Here is a 16,587-nt window from a genome sequence, read left to right as displayed (position 1 = left end):
AACCTGAGAAATCCGTCTGTTTTCGTCATTTGTTATCGAATCGACTTGAAGCCAGATCGTCACATTGGCCGCTTTTCTCTCTGAGACGGTTACATTTATCGTCTGCAAAGGTATGTCGCGGGCTGCGGTATGCGGAGACACTAAAAGCACCATAGAAGAACACAGAAGAAGCTTCTAAGTTGAAGCAATAGCCAGTAAGAAGTAGTACAATTCAAATTTTAGTTTTCGATTATTCACTTTTTAGCCGGCTTTGGTGGCTTGGACATGACCTAGGACCTTACGATTTAGCATGAAAGGAGATATAGCAGCCGCGTTGCACGGGAGAATGCGAAAAGTGTTCATATGTAGTAAAAACCTGAGAAATCCGTCTGTTTTCGTCATTTGTTATCGAATCGACTTAAAGCCAGATCGTCACATTGGCCGCTTTTCTCTCTGAGACGGTTACATTTATCGTCTTCAAAGCTATGTCGCGTGCTGCGGTATGCGGAGACACTAAAAGCACCGTAGTAGAACACAGATGAAGCTTCTAAGTTGAAGCAATAGCCAGTAAGAAGTAGTACATTTCAAGTTTTGTTTGTCGATTATTCACTTTTTTGCCGGCTTTGGTGGCTTGGACATGACCTAGGACCTTAAGATTTTGCTTGAAAGGAGGACTAGTATCCGCGTTGCACGGGAGAATGTGAAAAATGTTCATATGTAGTAAAAACCTGAGAGATCCGTCTGTTTTCGTCATTTGTTAACATATCGACTTAGAGCCAGATCGTTACATTGGCCGCTCTTCTCTCTGAAACGCTTACATTTATCGTCTGCAAATCTATGTCGCGTGCTGCGGTATGCGGAGACAGTAAAAGCACCATAGTAGAACACAGAAGAAGCTTCTAAGTTGAAGCAATAGCCAGTAAGAAGTAGGAAAATTCAAGTTTCAATTGTCGATTATTCACTTTTTAGGCTTCTTTGGTGGCTTGGAGATGACCTAGGACCTTAAGAATTTGCATGAAAGGAGGACTAGCAGTCGCGTTGCACGGGAGAATGTGAAAAGTGTTCATATGTAGAAAAAACCTGAGAAATCCGTCCGTTTTCGTCATTTGTTATCGAATCGACTTGAAGCCAGATCGTCACATTGGCCGCTTTTCTCTCTGAGACGGTTACATTTATCGTCTGCAAAGCTATGTCGCGTGCTGCGGTATGCGGAGACACTAAAAGCACCATAGTAGAACACATAAGAAGCTTCTAAGTTGAAGCAAGTCAGTAAGAAGCAGTACAATTCAAGTTTTAGCTGTGGATTATTCAATTTTTAGCTGGCTTTGTTGGCTTAGACATGGCCTAGGACCTTACGATTTTGCATGAAAGGAGGTCTAGCAGCCGCGTTGCACGGGAGAATGTGAAAAGTGTTCATATGTAGTAAAAACCTGAGTAATCCGTCCGTTTTCGTCATTTGTTATCGAATCGACTTAAAGCCAGATCGTCACATTGGCCGCTTTTCTCTCTGAGACGGTTACATTTATCGTCTGCAAATCTATGTCGCGTGCTGCGGTATGCGGAGACACTAAAAGCACCAAAGTATAACACAGAAGAAGCTTCTAAAATGAAGCAATAGCCAGTAAGAAGTAGTACAATTCAAATTTTAGTTGTCGATTATTCACTTTTTAGCCGGCTTTGGTGGCTTGGACATGACCTAGGACCTTACGATTTTGCATGAAAGGAGATATAGCAGCTGCGTTGCATTGGAGAATGTGAAAAGTGTTCATATGTAGTAAAAACCTGAGAAATCCGTCTGTTTTCGTCATTTGTTATCGAATCGACTTAAAGCCATATCGTCACATTGGCCGCTTTTCTCTCTGAGACGGTTACATTTATCGTCTGCAAAGTTATGTCGCGTGCTGCGTATGCGGAGACACTAAAAGCACCATAGTAGAACACAGAAGAAGCTTCTAAGTTGAAGCAATAGCCAGTAAGAAGTAGTACAATTCAAATTTTAGTTTTCGATTATTCACTTTTTAGCCGGCTTTGGTGGCTTGGACATGACCTAGGACCTTACGATTTAGCATGAAAGGAGATATAGCAGCCGCGTTGCACGGGAGAATGCGAAAAGTGTTCATGTGTAGTAAAAACCTGAGAGATCCGTCTGTTTTCGTCATTTGTTAACATATCGACTTAGAGCCAGATCGTTACATTGGCCGCTCTTCTCTCTGAAACGGTTACATTTATCGTCTGCAAATCTATGTCGCGTGCTGCGGTATGCGGAGACAGTACAAGCACCATAGTAGAACACAGAAGAAGCTTCTAAGTTGAAGCAATAGCCAGTAAGAAGTAGTAAAATTCAAGTTTCAATTGTCGATTATTCACTTTTTAGATGGCTTTAGTGGCTTGGACATGACCTAGGACCTTAAGAATTTGCATGAAAGGAGGACTAGCAGCCGCGTTGCACGGGAGAATGTGAAAAGTGTTCATATGTAGTAAAAACCTGAGAAATCCGTCCGTTTTCGTCATTTGTTATCGTATCGACTTAAAGCCATATCGTCACATTGGCCGCTTTTCTCTCTGAAACGGTTACATTTATCGTCTGCAAAGGTATGTCGCGTGCTGCGGTATGCGGAGACACTAAAAGCACCATAGAAGAACACAGAAGAAGCTTCTAAGTTGAAGCAATAGCCAGTAAGAAGTAGTACAATTCAAATTTTAGTTTTCGATTATTCACTTTTTAGCCGGCTTTGGTGGCTTGGACATGACCTAGGACCTTACGATTTAGCATGAAAGGAGATATAGCAGCCGCGTTGCACGGGAGAATGCGAAAAGTGTTCATATGTAGTAAAAACCTGAGAAATCCGTCCGTTTTCGTCATTTGTTATCGAATCGACTTAAAGCCAGATCGTCACATTGGCCGCTTTTCTCTCTGAGACGGTTACATTTATCGTCTGCAAAGCTATGTCGCGTGCTGCGGTATGCGGAGACACTAAAAGCACCGTAGTAGAACACAGAAGAGGCTTCTAAGTTGAACCAATAGCCAGTAAGAAGTAGTACAATTCAATTTTTGTTTGTCGATTATTCACTTTTTGCTGGCTTTGGTGGCTTGGACATGACCTAGGACCTTAAGATTTTGCATGAAAGGAGGACTAGCAGCCGCGTTGCCCGGGAGAATATGAAAAGGGTTCATATGTAGTAGAAACCTGAGAAATCCGCCCGTTTTCGTCATTTGTTATCGAATCGACTTAAAGCCAGATCGTCACATTGGCCGCTTTTCTCTCTGAGACGGTTACATTTATCGTCTGCAAAGCTATGTCGCGTGCTGCGGTATGCGGAAACACTAAAAGCACCATAGTAGAACACAGAAGAAACTTTAAGTTGAAGTAATAGCCAGTAAGATGTAGTACAATTCAAGTTTTAGTTGGTGATTATTCACTTTTTAGCCGGCTTTGGTGGCTTGGACATTATCTAGGATCTTAAGATTTTGCATAAAAGGAGGACTAGCAGCCGCTTTGCACGGCAGAATGTGAAAAGTGTTCATATGTAGTAAAAACCTGAGTAATCCGTCCGTTTTCGTCATTTGTTATCGAATCGACTTAAAGCCAGATCGTCACATTGGCCGCTTTTCTCTCTGAAACGGTTACATTTATCGTCTGCAAATCTATGTCGCGTGCTGCGGTATGCGGAGACACTAAAAGCACCAAAGTATAACACAGAAGAAGCTTCTAAGTTGAAGCAATAGCCAGTAAGAAGTAGTACAATTCAAATTTTAGTTGTCGATTATTCACTTTTTAGCCGGCTTTGGTGGCTTGGACATGACCTAGGACCTTACGATTTTGCATGAAAGGAGATATAGCAGCCGCGTTGCACGGGAGAATGTGAAAAGTGTTCATATGTAGTAAAAACCTGAGAAATACGTCTGTTTTCGTCATTTGTTATCGATTCGACTTAAAGCCATATCGTCACATTGGCCGCTTTTCTCTCCGAGACGGTTACATTTATCGTCTGCAAATCCATGTCGCGTGCTGCGGTATGCGGAGACAGTAAAAGCACCATAGTAGAACACAGAAGAAGCTTCTAAGTTGAAGCAATAGCCAGTAAGAAGTAGTAAAATTCAAGTTTCAATTGTCGATTATTCACTTTTTAGCCGGCTTTAGTGGCTTGGACATGACCTAGGACCTTAAGAATTTGCATGAAAGGAGGACTAGCAGCCGCGTTGCATGGGAGAATGTGAAAAGTGTTCATATGTAGTAAAAACCTGAGAAATCCGTCTGTTTTCGTCATTTGTTATCGTATCGACTTAAAGCCATATCGTCACATTGGCCGCTTTTATCTCTGAAACGGTTACATTTATCGTCTGCAAAGGTATGTCGCTTGCTGCGGTATGCGGAGACACTAAAAGCACCATAGAAGAACACAGAAGAAGCTTCTAAGTTGAAGCAATAGCCAGTAAGAAGTAGTACAATTCAAATTTTAGTTTTCGATTATTCACTTTTTAGCCGGCTTTGGTGGCTTGGACATGACCTAGGACCTTACGATTTAGCATGAAAGGAGATATAGCAGCCGCGTTGCACGGGAGAATGCGAAAAGTGTTCATATGTAGTAAAAACCTGAGAAATCCGTCCGTTTTCGTCATTTGTTATCGAATCGACTTAAAGCCAGATCGTCACATTGGCCGCTTTTCTCTCTGAGACGGTTACATTTATCGTCTGCAAAGCTATGTCGCGTGCTGCGGTATGCGGAGACACTAAAAGCACCGTAGTAGAACACAGAAGAGGCTTCTAAGTTGAAGCAATAGCCAGTAAGAAGTAGTACAATTCAAGTTTTGTTTGTCGATTATTCACTTTTTTGCCGGCTTTGGTGGCTTGGACATGACCTAGGACCTTAAGATTTTGCATGAAAGGAGGACTAGCAGCCGCGTTGCCCGGGAGAATGTGAAAAGGGTTCATATGTAGTAAAAACCTGAGAAATCCGCCCGTTTTCGTCATTTGTTATCGAATCGACTTAAAGCCAGATCGTCACATTGGCCGCTTTTCTCTCTGAGACGGTTACATTTATCGTCTGCAAAGCTATGTCGCGTGCTGCGGTATGCGGAAACACTAAAAGCACCATAGTAGAACACAGAAGAAACTTTACGTTGAAGTAATAGCCAGTAAGATGTAGTACAATTCAAGTTTTAGTTGGTGATTATTCACGTTTTAGCCGGCTTTGGTGGCTTGGACATGACCTAGGATCTTAAGATTTTGCATGAACGGAGGACTAGCAGCCTCGTTGCACGGCAGAATGTGAAAAGTGTTCATATGTAGTAAAAACCTGAGAAATCAGTCCGTTTTCGTCATTTGTTATCGAATCGACTTAAAGCCAGATCGCCACATTGGCCGCTTTTCCCTCTGAGACGGTTACATTTATGGTCTGCAAAGCTATGTCGCGTGCTGCGGTATGCGGAGACACTAAAAGCACCATAGTAGAACACATAAGAAGCTTCTAAGTTGAAGCAAGTCAGTAAGAAGCAGTACAATTCAAGTTTTAGCTGTGGCTTATTCACTTTTTAGCTGGCTTTGGTGGCTTAGACATGGCCTAGGACCTTACGATTTTGCATGAAAGGAGGTCTAGCAGCCGCGTTGCACGGGAGAATGTGAAAAGTGATCATATGTAGTAAAAACTTGAGAAATCCGTCCGTTTTGGTCATTTGTTATCGAATCAGATCGTCACATTGGCCGCTTTTCTCTCTGAGACGGTTATATTAATCGTGTGCAAAGCTATGTCGCGTGCTGCGGTATGCGGAGACACTAAAAGCACCATAGTAGAACACAGAAGAAGCTTCTAAAATGAAGCAATAGCCAGTAAGAAGTAGTACAATTCAAGTTTTACTTGTCGATTATTCAATTTAGCCGGCTTTGGTGGCTTGGACATGACCTAGGACCTTAAGATTTTGCATAAAATGAGGACTAGCAGCCCCGTTGCACGGGAGAATGTGAAAAGTGTTCATATGTAGTAAAAACCTGAGAAATCCGTCCGTTTTCGTCATTTGTTATCGAATCGACTTAAAGCCACATTGTCACATTGGCCGCTTTTCTCTCTGAGACGGTTACATTTATCGTCTGCAAAGCTATGTCGCGTGCTGCGGTATGCGGAGACACTATAAGCACCATAGTAGAACACAGAAGAAGCTTCTAAGTTATAGCAATATCCAGTAAGAAGTAGTACAATTCATGTTTTGGTTATCAATTATTGACTTTTAACCAACTTTGGTGCCTTGGACATGAGGTGGAACCTTAAGATTTTGCATGAAAAGAGGACTAGCAGCCCCGTTGCACGGGAGAATGTGAAAAGTGTTCATATATAGTAAAAACCTGAGAAATCCGTCCGTTTTCGTCATTTGTTATCGAATCGACTTAAAGCCAGATCGTCACATCGGCTGCTTTTATCTCTGAGACGGTTACATTTATCGTGTGCAAAGCTATGTCGCGTGCTGTGGTATGCGGAGACACTAAATGCACCATGGTAGAACACAGAAGAAGCTTCTAAATTAAAGTAATAGCCAGTAAGAAGTAGTACAATTCAAGTTTTAGTTGTCGATTATTCACTTTATTGCCGGCTTTGGTGGTTTGGACATGACCTATGACCTTAAGATTTTGCATGAAAGGAGGAATAGCAGTCGCGTTGCATGGGAGAATGTGAAAAGGGTTCATATGTAGTGAAAACCTGAGAAATCCGTCCGTTTTCGTCATTTGTTATCGAATCGACTTAAAGCCAGATCGTCACATTGGCCGCTCTTCTGTCTGAAACGGTTACATTTATCGTGTGCAAAGCTATGTCGCGTGCTGCGGTATGCGGAGACACTAAAAGCACCATAGTAGAACACATAAGAAGCTTCTAAGTTGAAGCAATAGTCAGTAAGAAGCAGTACAATTCAAGTTTTGGTTTTCGATTATTGATTTTTAGCCGGCTGTGGTGCCTTGGACATGAGGTGGAACCTTAAGATTTTGCACGAAAGGAGGACTAGCAACCCCGTTGCACGGGAGAATGTGAAAAGGGTTCATATGTAGTAAAAACCTGAGAAATTCGTCCGTTTTCGTCATTTGTTATCGATTCGACTTAAAGCCAATTCGTCACATTGGCCGCACGTCTGTCTGAAACGGTTACATTTATCGTCTGCAAAGCTATGTCGCGGGCTGCGGTATGCGGAGACACTAGAAGCACCATAGTATAACACAGAAGAAGGTTCTAAGTTGAAGTAATAGCCTGTAAGAAGTAGTACAATTCAAGTTTTAGTTGTCGATTATTCACTTTTAGCCGGCTTTGGTGGCTTGGACATGACCTAGGACCTTAAGATTTTGCCTGAAAGGAGGACTTGCAGCCGTATTGCACGGGAGAATGTGAAAAGTGTTCATATGTAAAAAAAAAAAAAAACCTGAGAAATCCGTCTGTTTTCGTCATTTGTTATCGAATCGACTTAAAGCCAGATCGTCACATTGGCCGCTTTTCTCTCTGATACAGTTACATTTATCGTGTGCAAAGCTATGTCGCGTGCTGCGGTATGCGGAGACACTAAAAGCACAATAGTAGAACACAGAAGAAGCTTCTAATTTGAAGCAATAGCCAGTAAGAAGTATTACAATTCAAGTTTTGGTTGTCGATTAATCACTTTTTAGCCGGCTTTGGTGGCTTGGACATGACCTAGGACCTTAAGATTTTGCATGAAAGGAGGACTAGCAGCCCCGTTGCACGGGAGAATGTAATAAGTAAAAACCTGAGAAATAGGTCCGTTTTCGTCATTTGTTATCGAATCGACTTAAAGCCAGATCGTCACATTGGCCACTTTTCTCTCTGAATCGGTTACATTTATCGTCTGCAAAGCTATGTCGCGTGCTGCGGTATGCGGAGACACTAAAAGCACCATAGTAGAACACAGAAGAAGCTTCTAAGTTGAAGCAATAGAGAGCAAGAAGCAGTACAATTCAAGTTTTGGTTATCGATTATTGATTTTTAGCCGGCTTTGGTGCTTTGGACATAACGTGGAACCTTAAGATTTTGCATGAAACTAGGACTAGCAACTGTGTTGCACGGGAGAATGTGAAAAGGGTTCATATGTGGTAAAAATCCTGAGAAATCCGTCCGTTTTCGTCATTTGTTATCGAATCGACTTAACGCCAGATCGTCACATTGGCCGCTCTTCTCTCTGATTCGGTTACATTTATCGTCTGCAAAGCTATGTCGCGTGCTGCGGTATGCGGAGACACTAAAAGCACCATAGTAGAACACAGGAGAAGCTTCTAAGTTGAAGCAATAGCCAGTAAGAAGTATTACAATTCAAGTTTTGGTTGTCGATTAATCACTTTTTAGCCGGCTTTGGTGGCTTGGACATGACCTAGGACCTTAAGATTTTGCATGAAAGGAGGACTAGCAGCCCCGTTGCACGGGAGAAAGTAAAAAGTAAAAACCTGAGAAATCAGTCCGTTTTCGTCATATGTTATCGAATCGACTTAAAGCCAGATCGTCACATTGGCCGCTTTTCTGTCTGAGACGGTTACATTTATCGTCTGGAAAGCTATGTCGCATGCTGTGGTATGCAGAGACTCTAGAAGCACCATAGTGGAACACAGAAGAAGCTTCTATGTTGAAGCAATAGCCAGTAAGAAGCAGTACAATTCAAGTTTTGGATATCGATTATTGATTTTTAGCCGGCTTTGGTGCTTTGGACATCAGGTGGAACCTTAAGATTTTGCATGAAAGGAGGACTAGCAGCTGCGTTGCATGGGAGAATGTGAAAAGGGTTCATATGTAGCAAAAACCTGAGAAATCCGTCCGTTTTCGTCATTTGTTATCGAATCGACTTAAAGCCAGATCGTCACATTGGCCGCTTTTCTCTCTGAGACGGTTACATTTATCGTCTGCAAAGCTATGTCGTGTGCTCCGGCATGCGGAGACACTAAAAGCACCATAGTAGAACACAGAAGAAGCTTCTAAGTTGAAGCAATAGCCAGTAAGAAGTAGTGCAATTCAAGTTTTAGTTGTCGATTATTCACTTTTTAGCCGGCTTAGGTGGCTTGGACATGACCTACGACCTTAATATTTTGCATGAAAGGAGGAATTGCTGCCGCGTTGCCTGTGAGAATGTGAAAAGTGTTCATATTTGGTAAAAACCTGAGAAATCCGTAAGTTTTCATCGTTTGTTATCGAATTGACTTAAAGCCAGATCAACACATTGGCCGCTTTTCTCTCTGACACTTTTACATCCTTCGTCTGCAAAGCTATGTCGCGTGCTGCGGTATGCGGAGACACTAAAAGCACCATAGTAGAACACAGAAGAAGCTTCTATGTTGAAGCAATAGCCAGCAAGAAGTAGTAGAATTCAAGATTTAGTTGTCGATTATTCACTTTTTTGCCGGCTTTGGTGGCTTGGACATAACCTAGGACCTTAATATTTTGCATGAAAGGAGGACTGGCAGCCCCGTTGCACGGGAGAATGTAAAAAGTAAAAACCTGAGAAATCAGTCCGTTTTCGTCATTTGTTATCGAATCGACTTAAAGCCAGATCGTCACATTGGCCGCTTTTCTCTCTGAGACGGTTACATTTTTCGTCAGCAAAGCTATGTCGCGTGCTGCGGTATGTGGAGACACTAAAAGCACCATAGTAGAACAGAGAAGAAGCTTCTAAGTTGAAGCAATAGCCAGTAAGAAGTAGTACAATTCAAGTTTTAGTTGTCGATTATTCACTTTTTAGCCGGCTTTGGTGGCATGGACATGACCTAGGACCTTAAGATTTTGCATGAAACGAGGACTTGCAGCCGTGTTGCAGGGAAGAATGTGAAAACTGTTCATATGTAGTAAAAACCTGAGAAATCCGTCCGTTTTCGTCATTTGTTATCGAATCGACTTAAAGCCAGTTCGTCGGATTGACCGCTCTTCTCTATGAAACGGTTAAGTTTACCGTCTGCAAAGCTATGTCGCGTGCTGCGGTATGCGGAGACACTAAAAGCAACATAGTTGAACAGAGAAGAAGCTTCTAAGTTGAAGCAATAGCCAGTAAGAAGCAGTACAATTCGAGTTTTGGTTATCGATTATTGATTTTTAGCGGCTTTGGTGCCTTGGACATGAGGTGGATTATTAAGATTTTGCATGAAAGGAGGACTAGCAGCCGCGTTGCACGGGAGAATGTGAAAAGTGTTCATATGTAGTAAAAAGCTGAGAACTCCGTCCGTTTTCGTCACTTGTTATCGAATCGACTTAGAGCCAGATCGTCACACTGGCCGCTTTCCTCTCTGAGACGGTTACATTTTTCGTCTGCAAAGCTATGTCGCGTGCTGCGGTATGCGGAGACACTAAAAGCACCATAGTAGAACAGAGAAGAAGCTTCTAAGTTGAAGCAATAGCCAGTAAGAAGCAGTACAATTCAAGTTTTGGTTATCGTTATTGATTTTTAGCCGGCCTTGGTGCTTTGGACATGAGGTGGAACTTTAAGATTTTGCATGAAAGGAGGACTAGCAGCCGCGTTGCACGGGAGAATGTGGAAAGTGTTCATATGTAGTAAAAACCTGAGAATTCCGTCCGTTTTCGTCATTTGTTATCGAATCGACTTAAAGCCAGATCGTCACATTGGCCGCTTTTCTCTCTGAGACGGTTACATTTATCGTCTACAAAGGTATGTCGCGTGCTGCGGTATGCGGAGACACAAAAAGCACCATAGTAGAACACAGAAGAAGCTTCTAAGTTGAAGCAATAGTTAGTAATAAGCAGTACAATTCAAGTTTTGGTTATCGATTATTGATTTTTAGGCGTCATTTGTGCGTTGGACATGAGGTGGAACCTTAAGATTTTGCATGAAAGGAGGACTAGCAGTCCCGTTGCACGGGAGAATGTGAGAAGTAAAAACCTGAGAATTCAGTCCGTTTTCGTCATTTGTTATCGAATCGACTTAGAGCCAGATTGTCACATTGGCCGCTTTTCTCTCTGAGACGGTTACATTTATCGTCTGCAAAGCTATGTCGCGTGCTGCGGTATGCGGAGAAACTAAAAGCACCATAGTAGAACACAGAAGAAGCTTCTAAGTTGAAGCAATAGCCAGTAAGAAGTAGTACAATTAAAGTTTTAGTTGTAGATTATTTACTTTTTACCCGGCTTCGGGGGCTTGGACATGACCTAGGACCTAAAGACTTTGCATGAAAGGAGGACTAGCAGCCGCGTTGCATGGGAGAATGTGAAAAGGGTTCATATGTAGTAAAAACCTGTAAAATCCGACATTTATCGTCATTTGTTATCGAATCGACTTAAAGCCAGATCGGCACATTGGCCGCTTTTCTCTCTGAGACGGTTACATTTATCGTCTGCAAAGCTATGTCGCGTGCTGCGGTATGCGGAGAAACTAAAAGCACCATAGTAGAACACAGAAGAAGCTTCTAAGTTGAAGCAATAGCCAGTAAGAAGTAGTACAATTAAAGTTTTAGTTGTAGATTATTTACTTTTTACCCCCTTCGGGGGCTTGGACATGACCTAGGACCTAAAGACTTTGCATGAAAGGAGGACTAGCAGCCGCGTTGCATGGGAGAATGTGAAAAGAGTTCATATGTAGTAAAAACCTGAGAAATCCGTCCGTTTTCTTCATTTGTTATCGAATCGACTTAAAGCCAGTTCGTCTCATTGACCGCTCTTCTCTATGAAACGGTTAAATTTATCGTCTGCAGAGCTATGTCGCGTGCTGCGGTATGCGGAGACACTAAAAGCACCATGGGAGGACACAGAAGAAGCTTATAAGTTGAAGTAATAGCCAGTAAGAAGTAGTACAATTGAAGTTTTAGTTGTCGATTATTCACTTTTTAGCCGGCTTTGGTGGCTTGGACATGACCTAGGACCTTAATATTTTGCATGAAAAGAGGACTAGCAGCCGCGTTGCACGGGAGAATGTGAAAAGTTTTCATATGTACTAAAAACCTGAGAAATCCGTCCGTTTTCGTCATTTGTTATCGAATCGACTTAAAGCCAGATCGTCACTTGGCCGCTCTTCTCTATGAGACGGTTACATTTATAGTCTGCAAAGCTATGTTACGTACTGCGGTATGCGGAGACACTAAAAGTACCATAGTAGAACACAGAAGAAGCTTCTAAGTTGAAGCAATAGCCAGCAAGAAGTAGTACAATTCAAGTTTTAGTTCTCGATTATTCACTTTTTAGCCGGCTTTGGCGGCTTGGTCATGAACTTGGACCTTAAGATTTTGGATGAAAGGAGGACTAGCAGCCCCGTTGCACGGGAGAATGTGAAAAGTAAAAACCTGAGAAATCAGTCCGTTTTCGTCATTAGTTATCGAATCGACTTAAACCAGATCGTCACATTGGCCGCTTTTCTCTCTGAGACGGTTACATTTATCGTCTGCAAAGCTATGTCGCCTGCTGCGGTATGCGGAAACACTAAAAGCACCATAGTAGAACACAGAAGAAGCTTCTAAGTTGAAGCAATACTCAGTAAGAAGCAGTACAATTAATGTTTTGGTTATCGAATATTGATTTTTAGCCGGCTTTGGTGCCTTGGACATGAGGTGGAAACTTAAGATTTTGCATGAAAGGAGGACTAGCAGCCGCGTTGCACGGGAGAATGTGAAAAGGGTTCATATGTAGTAAAAACCTGAGAAATCCGTCCGTTTTCGTCATTTGTTATCGAATCGACATAAAGCCAGATCGTCTCATTGGCCGCTCTTCTCTCTGAAACGGTTACATTTATTGTGTGGACAGCTATGTCGCGTGCTGCGGACTGCGGAGACATCAAAAGCACCATAGTAGAACACAGAAGAAGCTTCGAAGTTGAAGCAATAGAGAGTAAGGAGCAGTACAATTCAAGTTTTGGTTATCGATTATTGATTTTTAGGCGGCTTTGGTGCCTTGGACATGAGGTGGAACATTAAGATTTTCCATGAAAAAGGGACTAGCAGCCGCGTTGCACGGGAGAATGTGAAAAGTGTTCATATGTAGTAAAAAGCTGAGAACTCCGTCCGGTTTCGTCATTTGTTATCGAATCGACTTAGAGCCAGATCGTCACATTGGCCGCTTTCCTCTCTGAGACGTTTACATTTTTCGTCTGCAAAGCTATGTCGCTTGCTGCGGTATGCGGAGACACTAAAAGCACCATAGTAGAACACAGAAGAAGCTTCTAAGTTGGTGCAATAGCCAGTAAGAAGTAGTACAATTCAAGTTTTAGTTGTCGATTATTTACTTTTTAGCCGGTTTTTTTGGCTTGGACATGACCTAGTACCTTACGATTTTGCATGAAAAGAGGACTAGCAGCCCCGTTGCACGGGAGAATGAGAAAAGTGTTCATACGTAGTAAAAACCTGAGAAATCCGTCCGTTCTCGTCATTTGTTATCGAATCGACTTAAAGCCAGATCGTCACTTTGGCCGCTTTTCTCTCTGAGACGGTTACATTTATCGTCTGCAAAGCTATGTCGCGTGCTGCGGTATGCGGAAACACTAAAAGCACCATAGTAGAACACAGAAGAAACTTCTAAGTTTAAGCAATAGTCAGTAAGAAGCAGTACAATTCTAGTTTTGGTTATCGATAATTGATTTTTAGCCGGCTTTGGTGCCTTGGACATGAGGTGGAACCTTAAAATTTTGCATGAAAGGAAGACTAGCAGCCGTTTTGCACGGGAGAATGTGAAAAGGGTTCATAATTAGTAAAAACCTGAGAAATCCGTCCGTTTTCGTCATTTGTTATCGAATCGACTTAAAGCCAGATCGTCACATTGGCCGCTCATCTCTCTGAAACGGTTACATTTATCGTGTGCAAAGCTATGTCGCGTGCTGCGGTATGCGGAGACACTAAAAGCACCATAGTAGAACACAGAAGAAGCTTCTAAGTTGAAGCAATAGCCAGTAAGAAGCAGTACAATTCACGTTTTGGTTATCGATTATTGATTTTTAGACGGCTTTGGTGCCTTGGACATGAGGTGGAACATTAAGATTTTGCATGTAAGGAAAACTAGCAGCCGCGTTGCACGCGAGAATGTGAAAAGTGTTCATATGTAGTAAAAACCTGAGAAATCCGTCCGTTTTCGTCATTTGTTATCGAATCGACTTAAAGCCAGATCGTCACATTAGCCGCTTTTCTCTCTGAGACGGTTACATTTTTCGTCTGCAAAGCTATGTCGCGTGCTGCGGTATGTGGAGACACTAAAAGCACCATAGAAGAACACAGAAGTATCTTCTAAGTTGAAGCAATAGCCAGTAAGAAGCAGTAGAATTCAAGTTTTGGTTATCGATTATTGATTTTTAGCCGGCTTTGGTGTCTTGGACATGAGGTGGGACCTTAAGATTTTGATTGAAAGGAGGACTAGCAGCCGCGTTGCACGGGAGAATGTAAAAAGGGTTCATATGTAGTAAAAACCTGAGAAATCCGTCCGTTTTCGTCATTTGTTATCGAATCGACTTAAAGCCAGATCGTCAAATTGGCCGCTTTTCTCTCTGAGACGGTTACATTTATCGTCTGCAAAGGTATGTCGCGTGCTGCGGTATGCGGAGACACTAAACGCACCATAGTAGAACACAGAAGAAGCTTCTAAGTTGAAGCAATAGCCAGTAATAAGGAGTACAATTCAAGTTTTGGTTATCGATTATTGATTTTTAGGCGTCTTTTGTGCCTTGGACATGAGGTGGAACCTTAAGATTTTGCATGAAAGGAGGACTAGCAGTCCCGTTGCACGGGAGAATGTGAGAAGTAAAAACCTGAGAAATCAGTTCGTTTTCGTCATTTGCTATCGAATCGACTTAAAGCCAGATCGTCACATTGGCCGCTTTTCTCTCTGAGACGGTAACATTTATCGTCTGCAAAGCTATGTCGCGTGCTGCGGTATGCGGAGACACTAAAAGCACAATAGTAGAACACAGAAGATTCTTCTAAGTTGAAGCAATAGCCAGTAAGAAGCAGTACAATTCAAGTTTTGGTTATCGAGTATTGATTTTTAGCCGGCTTTGGTGCCTTGCACATGAGGTGGAACCTTAAGATTTTGCATGAAAGTAGGACTAGCAGCCGCGTTGTACGGGAGAATGAGAAAACGGTTCATATGTAGTAAAAACCTGAGAAATCCGTCCGTTTTCGTCATTTGTTATCGAATCGACTTAAAGCCAGATCGTCACATTGGCCGCTTTTCTCTCTGAGACGGTTACATTTATAGTCTGCAAAGATATGTCGCGTGCTGCGGTATGTGGAGACTCTAAAAGCACCATAGTAGAACACAGAAGAAGCTTCAAAGTTGAAGTAATAGCCAGTAAGTAGTAGTAGAATTCAACTTTTAGTTGTCGATTATTCACTCTGTAGCCGGCTTTGGTGGCTTGGACATGACCTAGGACCTTAAGATTTTGCATGAAAGGAGGACTAGCAGCCGCGTTGCAAGGGAGAATGTGAAAACGGTTCATATGTAGTAAAAACCTGAGAAATCGGTCCGTTTTCGTCATTTGTTATCGAATCGACTTAAAGCCAGATCGTCACATTGGCCGCTTTTCTCTCTGAGACGGTTACATTTATAGTCTGCAAAGCTATATCACGTGCTGCGGCATGCGGAGACACTAAAAGCACCATAGTAGAACACAGAAGAAGCTTCTAAGTTAAGTAATAGCCAGTAAGAAGTAGTACAATTCAAGTTTCAGTTGTCGATTATTCACTTTTATGCCGGCTTTGGTGGCTTGGACATGAGCTAGGACCTTAACATTTTGTATGAAAGGAGGACTAGCGGCCGCGTTACACGGGAGAATGTGAAAAGTGTTCATATATAGTAAACACCTGATAAATCTGTCCGTTTTCGTCATTTGTTATCGATTCGACTTAAAGCCAGATCGTCACATTGGCTGCTTTTCTCTCTGAGACGGTTACATTTATAGTCTGCAAAGATATGTCACGTGCTGCGGTATGCGGAAACACTAAAAGCACCATAGTAGAACACAGAAGACGCTTCTAAGTTCAAGCAATAGCCAGTAAGAAGTAGTACAATTCAAGTTTTAGTTGTCGATTATTCACTTTTTAGCCGGCTTTGGTGGCTTGGACATGACCTAGGACCTTAAGATTTTGCAAGAAAGGAGGTCTAGTAGCCGCGTTGCACGGGAGAATGTGAAAAGTGTTCATATGTAATAAAAACCTAAGAAATCCGTCCGTATTCGTCATTTGTTATCGAATCGACTTAAAGCCAGATCGTCACATTGGCCGCTTTTCTCTCTGAGACGGTTACATTTATCGTCTGCAAAGCTATGTCGCGTGCTGCGGTATGCGGAAACACTAAAAGCACCATAGTAGAACACAGAAGAAGCTTCTAAGTTGAAGCAACAGTCAGTAAGAAGCAGTACAATTCAAGCTTTTGTTATCGATTATTGATTTTTAGCCGGCTTTGGTGGCTTGGACATGACCTAGGACCTTAAGATTTTGCAAGAAAGGAGGTCTAGTAGCCGAGTTGCACGGGAGAATGTGAAAAGTGTTCATATGTAATAAAAACCTGAGAAATCCGTCCGTTTTCGTCATTTGTTATCGAATCGACTTAAAGCCAGATCGTCACATTGGCCGCTTTTCTCTCTGAGACGGTTACATTTATCGTCTGCAAAGCTATGTCGCGTGCTGCGGTATGCGGAAACACTAAAAGCACCATAGT

This window comes from Schistocerca gregaria, chromosome 10 (assembly GCF_023897955.1).
Source record: "Schistocerca gregaria isolate iqSchGreg1 chromosome 10, iqSchGreg1.2, whole genome shotgun sequence".
Classification (NCBI taxonomy): domain Eukaryota; kingdom Metazoa; phylum Arthropoda; class Insecta; order Orthoptera; family Acrididae; genus Schistocerca; species Schistocerca gregaria.
This window is presented reverse-complemented; position numbering follows the sequence as displayed.